This window comes from Staurois parvus, unplaced genomic scaffold (genome assembly GCF_062004578.1).
Source record: "Staurois parvus isolate SC_StPar_1 unplaced genomic scaffold, SC_StPar_1.0 ptg000153l, whole genome shotgun sequence".
Classification (NCBI taxonomy): domain Eukaryota; kingdom Metazoa; phylum Chordata; class Amphibia; order Anura; family Ranidae; genus Staurois; species Staurois parvus.
Genome location: NW_028317949.1, coordinates 17,144,717 through 17,167,573, shown reverse-complemented (window position 1 = coordinate 17,167,573; position 22,857 = coordinate 17,144,717).

Sequence of the window (22,857 nt, the reverse complement as noted above, 5' to 3'; positions counted from 1 at the left end):
GATATTTTGTATTTCATCCATTTGCGAATAATCGGTGCAACAGTTGTCTCCTTCTCGCCAAGCTTCTTGCTGATGGTCTTGTAGCCCATTCCAGCCTTGTGCAGGTCTGCAATCTTGCCCCTGGTTTCCTTTGACAGCTCTTTGGTCATTTGCCCATGGTGGTGAGGTTTGAATGGCAGAAAGACATTCTGTGAACAGTTGTATTTTATACACATAATGAGTTCTCCTTAGGAGCACCTTCTGATATTGACAGGACTGATCTCTGTACCACATGAGCACATAGCCAGTCTGTGGGAGCCAGAATTATTGTTGGTTGGTAAGAGATTTAATACTTATTTTACTCACTGTACTGCAACTCAATTTATAACATTTGTATGATGTGATTTTTCTGTATTTTTGGTTGATATTCTGTCTCTATTATTTAAAATACGCCTATGATAAAAGATTATAGACCCTTCATTTCTTTGTAAGTGGGCAAACTTACAAAATCTGCAGGGGATCAAAGATTGTGAACAGCTAACACAATAAGGACAATAAACCCACACAAGTCCTTATCTGTATCTGCAATTGTATGAATCCATATCTGTTATTTATATTATATATTACTCTACCCATTCTCTATGCCATCATAAGTTTTTATTGACATATTTTTTGGTACTTGTGTGTATCTATATTTATCATGTTGCTTTTATAGATTTGTATCCAGGTAAAGAATTGTGTAGCACAAATTAGTATCTGTATGATTTGTAAATCCACCAGAAGACAGAGCTTGTGGATCCAGTCTCTATCCTTGTAATGCCAGATTCCTTGGTTCCGAAAAGCTTGTCCATAGGAGGCGTGTACTGCCCGGTTGCTTTTTATTTATTAGCACATCCAAATTTTGTCCCATTAGGTTGAGAAAGGAGTGTGTCTGACAAGAGTAAGTTGTGCATATTCTCTGAAACGATTTGCGTCAATTCCAGTGACATCACCCCGCCTAGCTCCATGGTCAGCGCTAGCTCCAGCTGCATTCCAACCCTCATTCCGAGTCAGCTATACCAAATCAGCCTCATCACCAGCTCATGGACTATCTGATGTGCCTGTTTTTAACAGCTTGCCCACCACCCTGTAGTGGAAGTACTGCTACTGGGCAGCAGGGCTGCCAAAATCATGTATATATATATACGTGATTTGCATTTCCGGGTAGTGGGCGCACTTGCGCCGCCCTACCAGTACTGCCATTGGCAGCTGCTGATGTCAATCACTGGGTCCCAGCTGGAGATTCCCCGCTGGCGATCTCCGCGTAAAACTGACAGGGGAGAGACCTGTGTGTAAACAACACAGGTCTCTCTCCTGCCAGCAAGCACATGCTGCTGTGTATTTCTCTGCACAGCAGAGAAATACACAGCAGCATGTTTCCCTAGTAAAACACACACAGCACATTATGTAAAACAGCATACAATTAACCCTATGATCGCCCCAGATGTTAACCCCTTCCTGCCCAGTGTCATTAGTACAGTGTCAGAGCTTTTTATTAGCAGAAAAAAGCAAAGACCCTAACAGAGAAAAAAAACTAATGGGGCTTTTCAAGGCACCATACCATATGAAAGTATAGAGATGCACAACATGGAAACATTAGATAAAATGGAACATGTCTTATTATAATTTTTTTATAAAAAATCCACACAAGTGGTAAGAAAGACAACAGCCAAAATAGGCACATACATAGTAAAGCAACAAAAACAAAATATAAATCTATAAATGGCACCAGTGGGGAAAGGCTCTGGCCTAGGATGCAAAAGCGTCACGAGCAAGAGTCCAGAAGCTCCACCGATAACACTAGAGAAATAGATCGCCAAAAGGCAAGTAAAATACAAAAATGTTTTTCCATAAGCTTGAATAAGGACCTGTAAAAAATCAAACAAGAAATCCAATGGCAATAGAGGGCAGAAGACTATGGCCCGGGATGCATAAGCATCATGGGCATGAGTCCTGGAGCCTCACAGATATCACTAGAGAAACTGATCGTCATTCAACAGGTAAAATAGAAAAATGTTTTTTCATAAGGTTGAATTAGAAAACTGGATAAACAATCAAGAGATCCGACGCGTTTCGTGGGATATGACCCACTTCCTCAGGGAATTTAGAAAAAACAAAACAACAGTGCCTATAGTAGAATACAAAAATACAAAACCAATTAACAATGAAAATATAGATAAAACATAATAAACTCAAAAAATTTAAAGCAAAAATAAATAAATACAGTACAGAAACCAATGATGGTGCTCTGTACAATAGTAACACCTGATGTAGATGAAGATCAATATTGGTAGAAAATATAAGAACAAAAATATATAGGTCTCTTACTTCTCTGTAAACCAACTACACCCCTACTCCCCAAAGTTAGTCAATTTTTTTTTTGCATAAAATACAGAAAAGGGCCAAAAAAAGAGACCAAAAAGAAATGTATAATATATTTAACCAAAATACAAAGTAAATAAACAAATAGATATATTATTATAAAAATCCAAGAAAACATACCGTTCCAATTGTGTAAGGATGTGGTAACCAACCATCAAAGTTTAATGATGAAACCCAAGCTTGGTTACACCTAGATGGTAAAAAGGTAGAAGTCTCAGTAGTGGACAAAAAAAGGGGCAAGACTTGCCCAAACAAAATCCCCAGTGTAATCCTTGGTGCCTGAAAGGTCAATGGACCTTAAATAGTGGTGGTTTGGCACCAAAACTTCAAACAGCAAGTATTGTGAGCAAATGGAAAGATGTACGGTGATGACGTCATTACGTCATAGGTCAACGACGGCGGACGTCAAAAAATGTCCAAGTTAACCAATAGAGCCAGACAAAAAACGGCCCCGTAGTACCACAAAAGGCCACAGGAGGGAGCCAAAAGCTCAATCAAGGCTAAAGCAGGATATAGACCACAAAACCACCATTTAATAATAGGGAAAAATATAGCATTAATAAAGACTGGTCAAAAATGGCCAATACTATGGCCAATAAAACAAAATATTAGGACATTGTTAGTAATTGGATCTAACATGCAGAATGGATGACTATTGAACAGATGAACATCTGGAGGAAAAAACATCATCGGTTGATATTACATAAATCTGCCACAAAACAATATATACAAAATAACAAAATTTAAACAGAAAGATATAATTTCTTATCCTGTTATTTGAAACAGAATCACCCAGCTTCAACAATATTAATAATAACTAAGAAAAAAATATAAAAAATAATTAGAATATAATAAAATAATAATAATAATAAATGTCTTGTGCGATGGCTGAAAAGACTTCAAACAGACAAGAAATGCTTAAAACTTAGAGAATCATTCAGACGTAGCGGTTGTATAGCTGCCATGTATCACTGTATAAGTGTTATTGGGATGTCAGTGACACCAAGTCAGTTCCCACCCAGTGTCAGAATGCCCACCGCAGTCTCACAGTCCCTATATAAGTCGCTGATCGCCACCCTTACTAGTATAAAAAAAAAAAAAATTTTCCAGTATATATACCACCATTTGTAACCGCTTTAACTTTCACGTAAACCGATTAATTTACACGTATTGGGATTTTTTTGTAGGAAAGACATGTAGCAGAATAAGTTTTGGCCTACATTTATGAAGACATTTGATTTTAAAATTTTTTTTACTGGATATGTTTTATAGCAAAAAGTTAAAAAATTATTTTTTTTTTTCAAAATTGTCGGTCTTTTTTTGTTTATAGTGAAAAAAAAAATTGCACAGGTGATCAAATACCACTGAAATAAAGCTCTATTTGTGGTAAAAAAGGACATAAAGTTCTTTTCTGTACAATGCTGCATGAGCGCGCAATTGTCAGGTAAAGTAATGCAGTGGCTTATCCCAAAAAATGGCCTGGCCAGGAAGAAGGGTAAATGTTTTGGAGGGCAAGTTAAACTTACTCATGTGAGTGCAATTTAACTTTGCTTTAAATAAATATCCTACAGTGTTCACTCAGATGTGTCTTTCTTCTTGTTTTTCCTTGCATGTACCTGGAGATTGCTTCCTCTCCCTTTTGAGGGCTGCAATGAAGTAGACAGCATTTGCTACCCACAGTGATAACCTCTATTGGAATTATGGATAGACAATTCCATCGTATGTTGGTTTCAGGGACAAAACCGTGTGTGCCAAACTGCACCCTTTATGTAATTTCTGTGTGCTGCCTCGTTCCTCTGCTATATGCTATATGAGTAATTTCTGATGAGTTTTCCTGACACCAAGAGAAAAATGGTGACTGGGGAGGGCACAGCTTGTGATTGACAGACTCAGCTCTGTTTCTGTGTGCTGTGAAAGGGGGGAGTGTGCCCTTTCCCTCCAATCAAATCTCAGAGCTCTCCTCACTGATATAACTTCATCTTCCCGCCCTCCGCTTTTCAGGACTCAAAGATCCTGTGTAAATTCTGAGCTTTGAGTGGATGTAGGGGAAAGGCAGTTGTAGATAAACAGGTAAAACTTATGTAGGAGAATTTGTTTAATCTCCGTGTATCACCTGAGGCCAGTCACTACTGCTGAGCAGGTAGGCAGTTTGATTGTAAAGGTCCAGTTTTGTCCTGAATGTACCTTCACGTACGCCAACAGAAAAATTCCAACACAGTAAACATAAAGCAATCTGAAAAAAATGTTCTCAGACTTTGCAACTTCAGTACTCTGTGTGCTATCCCTCCGATAGTTATCAGTGCATTCATTCTTCAAATCTGACAAGTTCATTGCCTTGGTGCCACTCTTGATTCATCATTCTATTTCATTCCCAACATTAAAAAGAAAAAGTTGTGCTAAAATTCAAGCCAGAAAAAAAATAAAAATTATATATATATATATATATATATATATATATATATATATATATATATATTCTAGATGTGAATGGCCATCTTTGAAATTTATTGTTATAAGTAATCCTCTGCTATGCCTTTAAACAATTCCTTTACTAAGACTTTATTAATGTGGATCTACTTATCCCATATATTATCACAGGTGACATACAGTATCTGTTTAGTGTTATACTTGTTGCCATTCTCAGCACAGGGTTTTGGTGCCAAACAGGATCAAAGGTAAATACATGCAAGTAGGCCTATAGCCTATTCCCAATCCTTAAAAGTAATGTATAGTCTTTTAAATTACATTTATTTCTGTTCTACATACTTGTAAAAGACAACAGTTTGATGTAAATTTGATGTAAACAATGTTTTGAAAAATGATTGCTATGTATATATGTATATTTTATTAATATATCTTTAGAAGGTGCAGTATAATTTAAAAATAAATACTCAGGTTCTGCTCCGTTCTTTGCAGTGCTACACATGGCTGCTTGTTTACTGTTTTTTCTTAAGTCTATGGGCATTAATTACTGAAGCTTATGCCTGTATGCGACACATTAATTGTATGAAAAAAAATAGTATTCTCATAGTTTTTACCATAGGTCTGTAATGTGTATGGATGCTTATGTATTGGCTTATGCATACATATACTAAATTTATTAACAAATGTGTTTTGCTATGAAGCGTCTGCATAAACATCTGAATATGACTTGACCAGGGGCAGACTGACAACTTATGGGGCCCCTGTGTCCTTGCCCAAACTCAAAAAAGCCTATGAAAAAGGTACCAGGGGCATCTCATGGGGCCCCCTACTGGCCCCGGGCCCTCGGGCAGTGCCCAAGTTTCCAAATGGTCAGTCCGCCCCTGGACTTGACTAGGACTGAAATGAGATTTTGTCAAATTATTTTGAGTCAGTTTAACAATTGCTTAATGTTCTGTGTGCTTATGATGTAGGAGAAAAACTCCATGATGTCACATTCACTACTCCTGGAATCAAACTATGCCTCTTCTTCAGAGCAGGACTGCTGGCCCTGTTAGGTTTTGCCTGCTGATATCATGGCCAATTAGAAAAACAAACAATCTCCCTAGATAGACACCATAATCATTCCGTTGACAGCTCTCCTGATTAGCAGCTGCTTGAAAGATGAAGAAAAACATCAAAACATAAGGAAACAAAGAGAGATCACAGAAAAATCCTGGCCAGGGATGCAACATGTTTCATAGCAATCTCCCTCTCTCAATGCAAGCTGTGGAGAATGAGGAATAGAACACAGGTAAACTGAGCTGGGGTTGTACTACATTGGAACTCACAGAGCACTGTCTGCATATGTACGATTGCTGGCCACTCCCAGATCAAGCTTCCTTGGTTACTATGATGACATGCTTTTCAGGGGCTTGTCCCCCTTTCTCAAGTCTACCAGCACCACCTTGCCTGCTGCATAATATAGAGACAAGCTCATGTTGGGCTCCATTGTACATTTCCCTAACTGCTTGTAGTCAGCATTCAGGTAAACACCAAACTCCGCACAGAATTCTCTCAGGTATCCAAATCTTTGGATTTGTCTTTTGAAGACATGAGTATTTTAAAGAACTCATGGACAAGAGAATGGAGGTGTTTCTGAAATGAGTTTGGAAGTTGGTGATGACTAATCTTAAACCTGCCATGATGACCACATGCGTGGTGGCACGCAATCTCGTGTATGGCTTTACCCAAATCTCATCTCGTCAAGCTTGTCTCAAGATGGGTACACCTAGGCAACAAATCCTTGTATCATTCTCTTTTCTGTTTAACCACTTCCTGCCCGCCCACAATGTACTGTGGACGGCAGTAGCTGCAGGCAAAGCGACGTACCCGTATGTCGCTTTGCTCTTCCGGGTCTAGAGCGCGCATGTTTCACAGCCCCTCCCCGCTTACCCCGCTGTCATTCATTGTAGGAGTCTTTTGTCAGCAGGTCTTGTCCAATGATTTTGGCCGAGACTCTGCCGATCCGCTATAGCAAGTGGAAATGCAGAGCTGTGCCTGTATTTGTAAATACAGGCACAGGATTTAGTTGGCTCTACTCTCCCTGGAACCATTTTGTTCCAGAGAGAGAAGAAAGATATCACACATGAGTAAAAGCAGCACACTACACCTACACACATTAGATAGAGACATTTTAACCCCTTTATTGCTACATTTACCCTTTAATTGCCCCCTGTCACCCTGCCAGTGCCATTAGTACAGTGTCAGTGTACAGTATTTTTTACTGATCACTGTATTAGTGCCACTAGCAACCTTAGATAGGGTCAGCTAGCATTAGATTGCCAGCACACTATCACACTCACGCTATAGGTCGCTGATCACCGTCATTACTAGTATAATATTTGTATGGATCAATATATTGATCATGAACAAAACTATACAAGTGCCCCCTTAGTATTAGTGTCCCCAAAAACGTAGTGCTAGCAGGATCATCCCCATTCGCTGCCAGCACTAGCATTTAGCCCCAATGCCCCCACCCACCCTTAACAAGAAGTGCAGTGTCAGTATCATATTTGATCACTGTCACCTGTAATACATTGCACAGAAAATCGCAATATTCACAGAATCAGGCTTGATCTTTGTTAGAACTTGTTGGTAAATTTTTTTGTAAGTGGTTCAAGCATTCCCTGACAGCCAGGTGCTCTTTTTCCCATGAGTCACACTAGGTACCTGTAAATTTATTTCAAATTATTTTTATTGAAAGATTTTAACACAATACAAATATCAGTACGGTTCACCATAGAATATATACATACTTAGATGAGGGAGTAAGAGATAAGAGATAAAACCCCACCAATTGCTCAGGGGTATATAAACAGTTAGCCAGTGTATCAACGTGTCATTTGTTCAGTGTGAGCCATTAGGTATAAGAGAAAACGTTTTATAAGTTGGAACGGGGTAGGGGGGGCAGAGGTTGGGGGGGGGGGGAGAGCACCAGTCTCAGACATAGGGTCGTAATGTTATTTGTTTGTGAGTATGTTATCATTTTATAGAGCAATTGGGGTTGTGTAGCCATAAGGACCATTGTTTGGTAAATTTATGGTGAGAGGCGTCATTAGTAAAGGCTGATCTTCTTTCCATATCGCACTGAAAGTTCAGGTCCGTTATAAGGGTAGAGAGAGAAGGGGTTTTGGAAGAATTCCAGAGTTTAGTGACATTGAGTTTGGCGGCTGCTAATATATGGATGATGATAGTACGGGATGCGATGCTAAAATTGTCGATTCCTATCTGTAGGAGAGCGAGGGCTGGGTGTGGCGCCACTTGGGCCCCAGCAATTGTAGAGATCAATTGAAACACACTGTTCCAGAATGATCTTAGGGATTTGCAGGACCAAAGAATATGTAGGGTTGAACCTGTTTCTCTACAGTTTCTCCAGCAAGCAGGTGAATGGTGGGGATAAAATAATGCAAGTTTGAGAGGTGTGAGATACCATTGGTGCAAAATTTGTATGTAAGATTCCCAGTGGGAGCTACATCTGGACGCTCTGTGTGTGATAGTAAAAGTTTTTTCCCATGTGTGGGGTTGTATTGGGTGGGAGAGGATTTTTTCCCAGTTGGATAAGGAAGTGGTTTGAAGGGGAAACAATGTACTGGTTATAAGCTTGTAAAAGGTCGATATTCCTTTCTTAGGGTATTGTGGTTTGGTGAGGAAAAGATATGTAGTTGTAGGGATTTTCAAGAGAAGAGGGATATCTGTCTTTTGTAAGGAGTGAGCTATTCTTAAATAAGTAAACAGTTCTTTGTTAGGAAGGTAAAATTTCTGTTGAATAGTTAGAAAGGAATCTAGTTTGTGGTTTGTATAAAGGTCTTGTATATGAGATATATTTTGTCTTTCCCATTGTAGAAGGTTCAAAGAGGGGGTGAAATAATGAAGTATTGTGATTGGGGTGAGGATTGCCTTTGATTCTGAGGAGGTCATTGATAAAAGGTTGTACCAGGCTTGTATTATGGAAGCTTGGACGCAAGGATGTTTGTGTATAATTTTGGGTTGGGAGGATTGTGGTAAGAACAGGATATCACGTGGTGATGTCGGAAGGTGTGGGAGTGTTTCCATAGTAGTCCATGCTTTTTCGTTAGTTGGATGCCACCAAAAATAGAGTTGATCTAGAAGTACTGCACTATAGTACAATTTTAAGTGTGGGAGACTCCTCTAGAGATTGGGCGTATAAGTAAGTTCGTTGTACACCTGGGTTTCTTCGAGTTCCAGAGGAACTTGGATATAGCTGATTGTATCTTGGAGAAGAAAATATTGGGAATGGGTATAGGGAGTGTGCGGAAGATATAAAGAATTTTAGGTAGTATGCACATTTTTAGAGTGGCTACTCTCCCTAGCTTCGATAATGTGGATGTACGTAGGTTTTTAAGTTCTAGTGGGATGGAATCAAGTAGTCGTTTATGATTTAAGGCATAGAGCTGGTCTGTTGACGTTTAATGCCTAGATAAGGGATGCTTTGGTGTTCCCAAGAGAAGGGAAAGCGGTGCTTAAGTATTTTCTGAAGCTTAGTAGATATGTTGAGGTTTAAGATAGATGATATGGGCGCGTTAAGTTTGTAGTATGATACTTCTGAGTATTGTAGGAGATGTGATTGGATCGCTTGGAGTGATTTGTATGGATTTGTAACCATTAATATGATGTCATCAGCAAATAAGCTTATTTTGTGTTCTTTTTTGAGATGGGTGATCCCTGTGAATGTCGAGTCCTCTCTAAGTTTAGAAGCTAAAGGTTCAATAAGAAGGGTGAAAATTATGGGGGATAAGGGACAGCCTTGTCTGGTTCCATTGGAGATGTGAAAGGCCTGTGAAAGCATGCCATTGGTTAGTACTCTCGCTGATGGGTTTGAGTAGAGGGCAAGGAGCATCCAATCCGAGATTCCAAACTTTTGGAGCGTAAGTGTCATAAAGTGCCATTGTATTCGATCAAATGCTTTTTCAGCATCGAGGGATAGAAGTAAGGCGGGTTGTTTGTTATTGTCTAATGTGTGAATAAGGGAGATGAGTCTTCTTGTTGCGTCGGGTGCTTGGCGACCTGGGACAAATCCTACCTGGTCTGGGTGGATTAGCGTCGGCAGGTAGGGAAGCAGTCTTCGGGCAACCAATTTGGCGTAGAGCTTTATATCTGTATTCAGCAGTGAGATCGGTCTATAGTTTTGAACTAGTTGGGGGTCCTTGCCGGGTTTAGGGATAGTGGTGATTATGGATTGGAGCATTTCACTGGGAAATGTACCTGCAGATGCAGCATGGTTAAAAAGAGTAGTTAGGTATGGCGTAAGGTGAGGAGCAAGTGTTTTGCAGTATTCGTTGGTAAAGCCATCATTCCCTGGGGACTTGTGTAAGGGTAAGGTTTTTATAGAGTCCTCTATTTCCCTGGAAGAGAATGGAGTAGAGATGGAGGTAAGTTGTGATGGAGTGAGCTGGGGTAAATTAGTGGAAATTAAGAATTTTTGTATGGACGCTGTTGTTGGTTGATGTGTGTCTGGATCATCTCTGATGTTGTATAAGGTTTGGTAGTAGGTTGCGAAAGCATCGGCTATGTCTTTAGGATTTGTGAGTGAGGTACGAGTATTTGGGTGTAATATAGAGGGAATATTTGGATTTGAGGAGTTTTTGTTTAATTATTTTTGTCAGGAGAGAATTTGCTTTATTTCCGAGGGAGTAAAATCGTGATTTCGATTTTTGAAGATTAAGGTCATATTTGTATAGTAATATACAAATATATATATATAGAGGGTTCGGAGCTGATTTCTATCCGAGGTAAGGGATGCAGATGTGGTGGTGTTGGGGTTTTGTTTGTTAAGTTGTTTGTTTAGTTTTATAGAAGCTAGGAGTTGGTCGATTTGTTTAGATCTCCGTTTGTTAATTCGAGAGTTGAGTTGTATGAGAATACCTCGCATGTATGCTTTATAAGCGGGCCAAAGTGTGGTTATAGAAATGTCAGGTGTGTTATTTAGATCAAAAAATAAGTTATGAGCATCTAATACATGTTTTAAATTTTCTGGATTCTTCAATATAGTAGAGTTCAGTCTCCATATGGGAGGAAGCGCTGAGCGGTGAGAGTCGTATGTTGATTGGAGCGTGATCTGACCATGTGATGGTGCCAATGTTGGATGACGTTACATGTTGTAAAGTCCACTTATCTGTGATAAAGAAATCAATCCTGGAGTAGGACATGTGGGCAGGGGAGTAATAGGAGTAGTCTTTTTCGGTGCTGTGTTGACATCTCCAGATGTCATAAAGATCGTGGTCGAACAGGAAACGGTTGAAGTTTTGTTTTGAGGATCTGTTCTTAGAGGATGAGTCCAGGAGTGGGTTGCCAATGGTATTAAAGTCTCCGCAGATGATGAGTCTGCCTTGTTTTTTGGAGGAAATGATGTTATAGAGTTTACGATGAAACTGGGTCTGATTGTTGTTTGGACCATAAACATTCACTAGGGTGTAGAGAGTGTCATTAATTTTACAGATCCGAATATGGTAGCAACCTTGGGGGTCAGCTACTTCCGAGACATGGCTGAATTGTACTGTGTCCTTAATTGCTGTAAGAACGCCATTATGCTTCTTGGGATTGGTGGCCATATACATGGTAGAGAATCGATGCAGTTGTAGTTTGGGGGTCTTGGATGTTGCAAAGTGTGTTTCTTGTATGAAAATTATGTCCGCAAGGGATGTCCGAATTTCCTTTTGAAGCATCGATCTCTTGAAAGGTATCTGCAGTTGTTGAGAAACCCCTCCATGACTATAACCTTAACATTGGAGGGGTGAACTTCAATGACCAAATGCTGAATTCGTACCTACTTTCCCGGAAAGCTCAACACTGGTACAAAAAGGTGTCTTTATTTATTTCAATTGGCTATATATAATGCTTTTTTAATTTACAAAGTAACTGGACAAAGTGGATCCTTCCTAGAATTCCAGGAAGAGATCATTAGGGCCCTTTTGTATCCAAAAGGTGCTGTGGCCCAATCCTCAAATCCTCACACTTTTTCTGGCAGAGATTTCTTTCAGCCCACAGGCTGCATTAAAAAAAGAACATAGCATATACACCCAATAAGGACCAGCAAAGTACTGGTATATCACTAGACATTGAGTGGTTATACCAGGATGATGCCTGCAGCTGCATAGTCTTCAACTATGTACCTTGCAATTGAGGATAACCATACTGCTGCTTTCATAAATCCACTTACAATAGTCACACACCCTACATCTGAATGTGCCAGTATGATGTTCATGTTCTTTATCAGACTGCCCATCACGCTGGCTTTTGGTAAGCTAGTCAAGGAGAGAACAGGTGTCAAACTGGCAGCCCTCCAGCTGTTTCCAAACTACAAGTCCCATGAGGCATTGCAAGATTGACAGTTACAAGCATGACTTCCAAAGGTAGAGACATGATGGGACTTGTAGTTTTGCAACTGGAGGGCAGCCAGTTTGACACCCCTGCCTTAGAGTATCCCCTTTGTAGTAACATGGACCTAAGTGCCCTAGTGGCCTAGGAATTGCATCTCATTGGAACAATTGCATTTAGGTCTTAGATATTGGCTATAGGGAGTACTTTGTATTAATGGCCTCGAATGAGCACTAATTACAAATAAAATTATGTTACCTGCAGAAGGTTTCTGGTAAAGAGTGGTGGCTAATGTACTATTCTTTTCTTTCATGATTTCAACATCTAAAAAGGGGATGGTGATAAGATTGCACTGCATGGTAAACTTGAGATTCCAATTTTTTTTTCACTCAGGGCTGACAAACTCAGAGAGTAGAAGTTCAGTACTGCTCCATACCATAATTACATCATCTATATAGTGGTACCAAATCAAGGTACAAGACCAAGACTTTGCATAGGTGTCTTCTTAAAATACCATACATGCCCACCCCCTCAGGTAAAGGTTAACATAGGAGGACACGCAAGTGCCTATAGAGGTGTCCTGTACCTGGAGGTAGTAGAACTAATCACACATGAAGACGTTCTTAGTCAGTATATGCTCTAATACTGCCCTAAATTATTTTTCTGTAAGTCCATGACATTTGGCCTTTCTCGTGGAGGTATTATGATGTCTTCAAGCAATCTGAGCAAGTGTGATGTATCTTGGACGTGTGATGGCACTGATGTTACATGTAGATGTAGATATATATCTACCAACTGACTAACCAACTCTGTTTGGGACCAACACCTGATATTATAAGTCTACATGGGTAATTTTTTAGGTTACTGTAGATTTTTTGGTAGTGCATGAAAAAATGGTGTTTTGATAAATGTAACTAAGATTGCCTCATACATCTCTTTGTATAAGAATTTCCTCAATGCATGCCTTTGGGGAAAGCTCCATAAAAACTTGTTGAATTATCAACCACTTAGTGATTACTTTATATCAGTCTTTGTTCTTAAGAATATTAAAGCATATTTGTTTATAGTGTGCTTTATTCATAATTACCATTAGAGATGAGCGAATTATTCAAAAATTCGGTTCGGCTGATTCGCCGAATTCGCCGATTAAATTTGCTTCGTGCCGAATATATTCACTGCAAATTTAACTTATAAAAAGGGTGTTTCTAGGCTTCAGAGAGCCTTTATATTAGTGCAGAACACTGTACCTTTCATTTAAATGCCCTTGGAGTCTGCTGGGGAAGAGAAATAATACTGTCAGTCAGTATGACATGCAGATGAGTGCCGTCAATCTTAGAATCACCGCACACTTCACTCATTTGGGCAGTCACGGGGCCAAAACCAGAGTGTGGAGCCACAGTGTGGCGGTGGAGGCAGCAGCAATGGGAGGCCATACAGCACCCTATGACAAAATGGAACCCACCAGCAGTGTGAGGAGACCTGAAAGTGGCACATGGCAGAGTGTGGCGATGGAGACAGCAGCAATGGGAGGCCGTACAGGGACCCATGACACACTCTGGACCTGGCAGCAGCATGAGGAGGCGGTACAGGGGCCCATGACAGATTACGGGCCTGGCAGCAGCATGAGGAGTCGGTACGGGGGCCCATGGCAGATTACGGGCCTGGCAGCAGCATGAGGAGGCGGTACAGGGGCCCATGGCAGAGTGGCGGAGCATAAGCAGCTAAAATTGAAGGCCATACAGAGGCCTATGTTAAAAAGTCCCCCCAGCAGCAGCGTGGGGAGACGACTATCAAGAGTCCAATGGCAGAGTGGCAGAGCAGAAGCAGCTTCAATTGAAGGCCATACACAGGCCTAGGTTTAAAAGTCCCTCACAGTTAATTCCAATAACGAACTCTACTCCTCCGTGCAATCTACTTATGAGACCCTGGGCAGGTCTGGGTCCAATTTGTGGTAGAGACTGGTTTTGTTCAGCCATGCTTGAGCGAGTAATAACAGGTCTGTGCTGCCCTTTGGTGTCTGGCTTAATGCGCAAAACACTGAACGTCCCAGCGTTTGTCAACGATTTGCCGTTAAGTGATGCAAACCCGCTGAACCACGCTCATGAGGAGCCGGTACAGGGGGCCATGAATCAGTATGGACCTGGCAGCAGCGTGAGCAGACGACAGAGGCACATGGCGCAGGGTGGCGGTGTAGGCAGCATTATTCTGAAGCCATACACAGGCCTAGGTTAAAAAGCGGAAGCCGTCAGCAGCATGAGCAGACGACAGAGACACATGGCGCAGGGTGGCGGTGGATGCAGCAGTATTCGGAAGCCAAACACAGGCCTCGGTTAAAAAGCGGAAGCCGTCAGCAGCGTGAGCAGATGACAGAGGCACATGGCGCAGGGTGGCGGTGGAGGCAGCAGCAATGGAAGGCCATACAGCACCCTATCACAAAATGGAACCCACCAACAGTGTAAGGAGACCTGAAAGTGGCACATGGCAGAGTCTGGCGATGAAGTCAGCAGCAATGGGAGGCCGTACAGGGACCCATGACACACTCTGGACCTGGCAGCAGCAAGAGGAGGCGGTACAGGGGCCCATGGCAGAGTGGCGAAGCGTAAGCAGCTTAAATTGAAGGCCATACAGAGGCCTATGTTAAAAAGTCCCCCCAGCAGCAGTGTGGGGAAACGACTATCAAGAGTCCAATGGCAGAGTGGTGGAGCAGAAGCAGCTTCAATTGAAGGCCATACACAGGCCTAGGTTAAAAATTCCCCCCAGCAGCAGTGTGGGGAGACGACTATCAAGAGTCCAATGGCTGAGTGGCGATCCGGGAAGTCAGCGTTGTGATTGCAGATGCAATGCAGAGATTCTATGAGGTGATGCCGTGGGTGCGAAGAAGATCATATACCGTCGTACTTCCATCCATAAGACGGAACAACCTGCGAACCGGGAGCTTTATTGCCCTGACCCGCTGAGCAGCTTCTGGGATACCCAAGAGGCCCATGGCAGAGTGGCGGAGCGTAAGCAGCTTCAATTAAAGGCCATACAGAGGCCTATGTTAAAAAGTCCCCCCAGCAGCAGCGTGGGGAGACAACTATCAAGAGTCCAATGGCAGAGTGGCGGAGCGGAAGCAGCTTCAATTGAAGGCCATACACAGGCCTAGGTTAAAAAGTCCCCCCAGCAGCAGTGTGGGGAGACGACTATCAAGAGTCCAATGGCTGAGTGGCGATCCGGGAAGTCAGCGTTGTGATTGCAGATGCAATGCAGAGATTCTATGAGGTGATGCCGTGGGTGCGAAGAAGATCATATACCGTCGTACTTCCATCCATAAGACGGAACAACCTGCGAACCGGGAGCTTTATTGCCCTGACCCGCTGAGCAGCTTCTGGGATACCCAAGAGGCCCATGGCAGAGTGGCGGAGCGTAAGCAGCTTCAATTAAAGGCCATACAGAGGCCTATGTTAAAAAGTCCCCCCAGCAGCAGCGTGGGGAGACGACTATCAAGAGTCCAATGGCAGAGTGGCGGAGCGGAAGCAGCTTCAATTGAAGGCCATACACAGGCCTAGGTTAAAAAGTCCCCCCAGCAGCAGTGTGGGGAGACGACTATCAAGAGTCCAATGGCTGAGTGGCGATCCGGGAAGTCAGCGTTGTGATTGCAGATGCAATGCAGAGATTCTATGAGGTGATGCCGTGGGTGCGAAGAAGATCATATACCGTCGTACTTCCATCCATAAGACGGAACAACCTGCAAACCGGGAGCTTTATTGCCCTGACCCGCTGAGCAGCTTCTGGGATACCCAAGAGTTTGGCTTCTGTGGGGAATATGGTTGAAAACTGAAACTTAAAGGCATGTTGACGGAAGGGCACCAGTGTCAGTGCTCCGGAGGGGAATATAGCTTCAAAGCTGACACTTAAAGGTATATCGACGGTCAGAGACCACAGGAAGTGGAGCTTGCGTCTTAAATCGACTGAATGTGGCAGACGTGAAACGTCTACGGGCCGTATATGAAACGGGTTGTTCCTCTTTCTGGAATAAGTGTTGGAAATGGCCACTCTTTTTGGTGTGGCGTTTTGTCTATTTAATTCCGATAACGGACTCTACTCCTCCGTGCAATCTAGTTATGAGACCCTGGGCAGGTCTGGGTCCAATTTGGGGTAGAGACTGGTTTTGTTCAGCCATGCTTGAGCGAGTAATAACAGGTCTGTGCTGCCCTTTGGTGTCTGGCTTAATGCGCACAACACTGAACGTCCCAGCATTTGTCAACGATTTGCCGTTAAGTGATGCAAACCCGCTGAACCACGTTCATGAGGAGCTGGTACAGGGGGCCATGAATCAGTATGGACCTGGCAGCAGTGTGAGGAGACCCGAAAGTGGCACATGGCGCAGGGTGGCGGTGGAGGCAGCAGTATTCGGAAGACATACACAGGACTAGTTTAAAAAGCGGAAGCCGTCAGCAGCGTGAGCAGACGACAGAGGCACATGGCGCAGGGTGGCGGTGGAGGCAGCAGTATTCGGAAGCCATACACAGGCCTAGGTTAAAAAGCGGAAGCCGTCAGCAGCGTGAGCAGACGACAGAGGCACATGGCGCAGGGTGGCGGTGGAGGCAGCAGTATTCGGAAGCCATACACAGGCCTAGGTTTAAAACTGGAACCCAGCAGCGTGAGCAGACGACAAAGACGCACATGGCAGAGGATGGATCTGGCAGCAGTATGAGAAGGCGGTACAGGGGCCCGTGGCACAGTGTGGTGATGGGGGCTACAGCAACTGGATGCCAGAAAGTGGCCGATAGGGCTATATACTGCATGGAATTATAAAGTTGTAAAGACAGCGGCCTATAAGGCTATACACACTATAACAATCATGACTTGATTGACCATTGGCCTATAAGGCTATACACAGCATGAATATCATGACTTATTCTGAGAGTGGTTTGGAAGGCTATGTACAAAAAGTAATTCATGAGCTGTCCGGACAGCGGACAATAAGTACATATATACAAATCAATTCATCAGCTGTCCAGCCAGCGGCCTCAAAGGCGACACATATAGAAAGCAATTCATGAGCTGTTCAGACAGCGGCCTCTAAGGCGACAGATATACAAAGTCGACAAGTCAAGCGTAACTGTGTACATTACAGAAAATCTTAACAAGACAACCAAACATGTGGCCAAACCGTGACCGATACAACAAGTTAACAATGTAAGAAACAGGAGGGGGCCAAACCGTGGCCAATAAATAAACAGTCCACCTCATTGATGAGATGGACAACACGTGTCAAATAAATATTTTAAAAAATTGCTATTCCATCGGTCTGGAACTGGTCGACTATAAATAATTAAAAAGTTTAAATTCATGTGACAGTCGTCCAGCGACGTATAAATAATTTAAAAACACCAATTCATGAGGGGCCCGACCAGCAGAGTATAAGTCAATAAAAAGGTTCAATTCATGTGACGGTCGTCCAGCGAAGTATAAATAATTTAAAAACCCCAATTCATGAGGGGCCCGACCTGCAGAGTATAAGTCATTAAAAATGTGCAAAACATGAGTCGGCCGACCAGCAGCCTCTCAATAAAATATATATACAAATGTACGGATCAGGTGGAGGTCTTCCATTTGTCCCTAATAACATGTTTGGGGCATGATTCATGGCGGATTTAGTCAGTTGTGTCAGGAACTGGTGGTTTGAAATCCAGACTAATCCACGCCTGATTCATTTTCACAAACGTGAGTCTCTCCACACTTTGGGTGGACAGTCGTGTCCTCCGCGGAGTTACAATACCTCCTGCCGCACTAAACACGCGCTCCGATGCCACGCTACTGGCCGGGCATGACAGCCTTTCAAGGGCAAAGTCAGCTAGTTGGGGCCAAAGGTCAAGTTTCGTTGCCCAGTAGTCAAGGGGATTGTCTACCTCGGTTGGCAGGGTGCTGTCCAAGTAGGCCCAAGCCTGTTGTTTGAGGTCCTGCTCCAGGTCCACCTGATGCTGCTGCTGCTGCAGCTGGTTAGTAGTTTCCTCACTGCGCTGGTGAAGAAAGCTACTCATCATCGACTGCAGACTGAGGCAGCCGCTGCTGGTGGAGCTGCCACTGCTCCTACCACCCCACCCCTCCCCTGCTGCCATGGCAGCGGAACGCGAGCGCACAGGGCCCACAGTGTCTGAGGATGGATGTTGGCGCACAAAGGCAGAGACCAACTGACTACATAGGTGGTTTTTATAGTACGTTATTTTGGCCTCCCTCTCAGCAGGTGTGAAAAAGGCCACCATTTTTGAACGGTAGCGAGGGTCCAACAAGGTGGACAGCCAAAAGTCATCCCTCTGTCTGATGGTTATTATTCGGCTGTCGCTACGCAAGCAACTGAGCATGCTATGGGCCATTTGTGCCAAGGAATGCGAGGGACTCCCTGCCTCCATCTCCACAGCATACTGCCACGGTGCGTCTGGGTCCTCTGTCTCCTCCTCCTCCTCTACCAGATGCTCCTGCTCCTCCACTCCTGTCCGCTGAGTGGAAAAACCACCCATTTCACTCAATAATTCCTGAGCACCAATGTCCTCCTCTACCTCCTCCTCTTCTTCCTGTCCTGCCCCCACAGGGGTCATGTGGCGTTGAGATCTGTGCGCCACGTCTACCACACCCTGACCATTGTTAACAGCATTTGTTCCAGGACGTGCAACAGAGGAATGACGTCGTTCATCCCATAGTCCTGCCGACTCACGAATAGCGTGGCCTCCTCAAAGGGCCAGAGCAAGCGGCAGGAGTCACGCATGAGCTGCCAATGGCTGACATCTAAGTTACACAGGGGAGTACCTTTATCCGCTTGTAACATCAGGAAATCGGTGATGGCCTTTCGCTGTTCGTAAAGGCGGTCTAACATATGTAGGGTTGAATTCCACCTTGTTGCAACGTCGCAGATCAGGCGATGCTGTGGAATTCCGTTCTGCCGCTGCAGCTCAAGGAGGGTGTGCTTTGCGGTGTAGGAATGGCTGAAATGCATGCAAAGTTTACGTGACATTTTAAGGATGTCTTGCAGTGGGATGGTGGATTTTAGGAACCGCTTGACAACCAGATTGAACACGTGAGCCATGCATGGCGCATGGCACAGCCTTCCTTGACGAGCCTTCGAGAATGAGCATCTGAACGAGCGGAAGATGCCAACGAGCGACAACTCCCCTCAGCAGAGGTGTTGGAGCCTTGACTGGCTGATAGAGGGCGATTGACGTCAGGTGACGGAGCAAGTAACGGAGCGGGTGATGGAGCGGGGGCTGGGGCAGGCAGAACCGCCGTATCTTTATCACGGTTTTCCCAGGCCACCGAATGGCGACGCTGCATATGCTGACGCAACGTTGTAGTCCCAACATTGGCCCCCTGGCCACGCTTGACTTTCTGGCCACATAGTCGACATACGGCTACGTTTACTTCCTCGGGCGGCTTGACGAAAAATTGCCACACCGCCGAGTAGGAAACTTTGCCCCCGCTACTCCTCACTGGCTGACTACTACTTCCTCCGTGCACACTGGCACCACTACTGGCCGTGGTGGTAGGCTGCAGTGGAGCTGGTGCTCTACTCCGTGGCCGTTTGGCTCCACTGACACTGCTGCGACCCTGCTGCCTCCTGGGCAACCCACCGACTGTTTTGCTCGCTGGCAAGCTGGCACCCTCTTCTCCTGATGATGCGGAAGCAATAGCCTGATGACGACGAGGCTGCCAAGTGCGATCAGCCTCATCATCATCAATTAGGGTCTCCGCGTCACTACTAGCCCCCTCGGCTGCGTGTGGGTCAGGAGACAGACCTGTCTCTAGACCGGCTACCGAGCCACTCTCCTCACCAGTACTTCTTCGCCTGGCTGCTGAAGAGGCGGATGTCTCCCCACGTTCCTGACCGCCCTCTGTTAGCTCTTCCTCACTGTACAGTGGGGCTGAGCCCACAGCATGCGATACTTCGCTTGGTGAGGGAACACCAAAGGACAGGGGCAGGTAGAGGACACGTGATTTCAGTGGGCTTGCTCCCGGGCCATGCCAACTAACGGTTGTGTCTGACGTACCCACCGACCGTTGGCTGTAGGTGTCAGAGGTGACCTGGGAAGAGGAAGACGACCGAGTCAACCAATCGATGACGGCAGGGTTGTCGGTGGAGACACGACCGCTGGATGACACCGGGAGCACTGGCCTCTGGCTGCGACTAGTGCTGCCTCGACCCCTTCCTCTGCTGCCACGTCTGCTCGCTCCTGAAACATTGCCTCCTCTGCCACTCCTCTGCGTGTTGTCTGACATACTCTTTAATTCAATAAGCACCCCAAAAATAAAACCAGATTTAACTCTTTGAACGTACAATAGTGGTTGTGAAGCAGAAAGTCAGTGTATTGAGCACAATCGGTCAATTGCAGCTTGCCATTGGCTGGAAACTGTACGTTTATGTCACTGGAATGCACTAATCACCCAAAAAATATTACCGCCACCCGGCGTGTAAATGGATCTAACTCTTTGAACGTACAATAGTGGTTGTGAAGCAGAAAGTCAGTTTATTGTACACAATCGGTCAATTGCAGCTTGCCGTTGGCTGGAAACTGTACGTTTGTGTCACTGGAATGCACTAATCACCCAAAAAATATTACCGCCAGCCGGCGTGTAAATGGATTTAACTCTTTGAACGTACAATAGTGGTTGTGAAGCAGAAAGTCAGTTTATTTAGCACAATCGGTCAATTGCAGCTTGCCGTTGGCTGGAAACTGTACGTTTCTGTCACTGGAATGCACTAATCACCCAAAAAATATTACCGCCACCCGGCGTGTATATGGATTTAACTCTTTGAATGTACAATAGTGGTTGTGAAGCAGAAAGTCAGTTTATTTAGCACAATCGGTCAATTGCAGCTTGCCATTGGCTGGAAACTGTACGTTTATGTCACTGGAATGCACTAATCACCCAAAAAATATTACCGCCACCCGGCGTGTAAATGGATCTAACTCTTTGAACGTACAATAGTGGTTGTGAAGCAGAAAGTCAGTTTATTGTACACAATCGGTCAATTGCAGCTTGCCGTTGGCTGGAAACTGTACGTTTGTGTCACTGGAATGCACTAATCACCCAAAAAATATTACCGCCAGCCGGCGTGTAAATGGATTTAACTCTTTGAACGTACAATAGTGGTTGTGAAGCAGAAAGTCAGTTTATTTAGCACAATCGGTCAATTGCAGCTTGCCGTTGGCTGGAAACTGTACGTTTCTGTCACTGGAATGCACTAATCACCCAAAAAATATTACCGCCAGCCGACGTGTAAATGGATTTAACTCTTTGAACGTACAATAGTGGTTGTGAAGCAGAAAGTCAGTTTATTTTGCACAATCGGCAAACTGCAGCACCAACTGTGCACGACAGCCACCAAAAAAAAAAGGGTGTATGTCACTTTAAATTTTCGATTCTTTGATAGCTATGGCCCTAAGTAACGATTCTGTGTCCCTGAGTAACGATTCTGTGTCCCTGAGTAACGATTCTGTGTTCCTGAGTAACAATTCTGTGTTCCTGAGTAACAATTCTGTGGCCCTGAGTAACAATTCTGTGGCCCTGAGTAACAATTCTGTGGCCCTAAAGTCTCTGTGGCCCTAACTCTGTCCCTTAATACACACAGGTCTGTCTCTCTTGAATGACCGGAGGCTAATGGAGAATTCTAAGATGGCCGCGATTTATAGCTCCACCATTACACAGTGCTGGCTGGCTGCTGATTGGCTAATGCGATCACATGTCATGATTCATGACTCATGAATGCATTATGGGTCAGCGCGCCTTGTCTGCGCGCCTTCCCAGAGATCCCCGCCCCATCTTCTCTGTCCATTTTCTCCTGTCGCCACACATGTCGCCGCCATTTTTGGGAAAATTCGATTCGTGCATCCGAAGTTTGCTAATCTTCGGATTCGTCGCGAATCAAATTTTTCCAAATCTTCGGAACGAATTCCACTTCGTCATGCTCGATTCGCTCATCTCTAATTACCATGTTCATGTCTTTATCAGAAGGCTTTATAATGATATCAGTATTGATGCTTTGCTTGGTCAACACCTCATGTTGACTGGGGGGAAGACTGGGGAAAGTCTTGGGATGGTTAGTAGTTCAATTTCTTTTGTGGTCTGCTTAAGGAATTGCCAAATATTAGAATTGGTCTAGAGAATGAGGAGGGGGGGGGGGTTCTTTCTCATTGTGGGAGTAGCCTGTCTGTCTGTAGAGTGGTGCTTTGGGAAGCAGAAACCACTGAATTGTCAGAAGGACCCTCATTCTCTTCAAGTAATTGCATCAGGTCCTTTAATGCACAAAAATCTCTAATTGCAAAAGTCTTTCCATTGCTCAGACAATGTCTGCTCACTCTACTTTTACAGTCCTTGTCAAACAAAAATTAATTTTTCTGCGGAGAGATTGGGGTCCTTTATAGCATCAAAGGTATTGCTATTCTGAGATGGAGAAAAGATTAATTCCAAACTTAGAACATTACATTCTGCTTGGGAGAGGTCATAAGAGCACAGATTGATAACATTCAAACCTACTTTTCTTGTGTCATTTTTTTTTTATCACAAACTGATTTATGCTGCCTATCAGATATTTGTTGTTGTTCCTCATTTGCCATAAAAATCTTTTTTTTTTTGTTCCTAATGTGCCATAAAAAAGGAACCATTGCATGTTTTAGGAGTAGT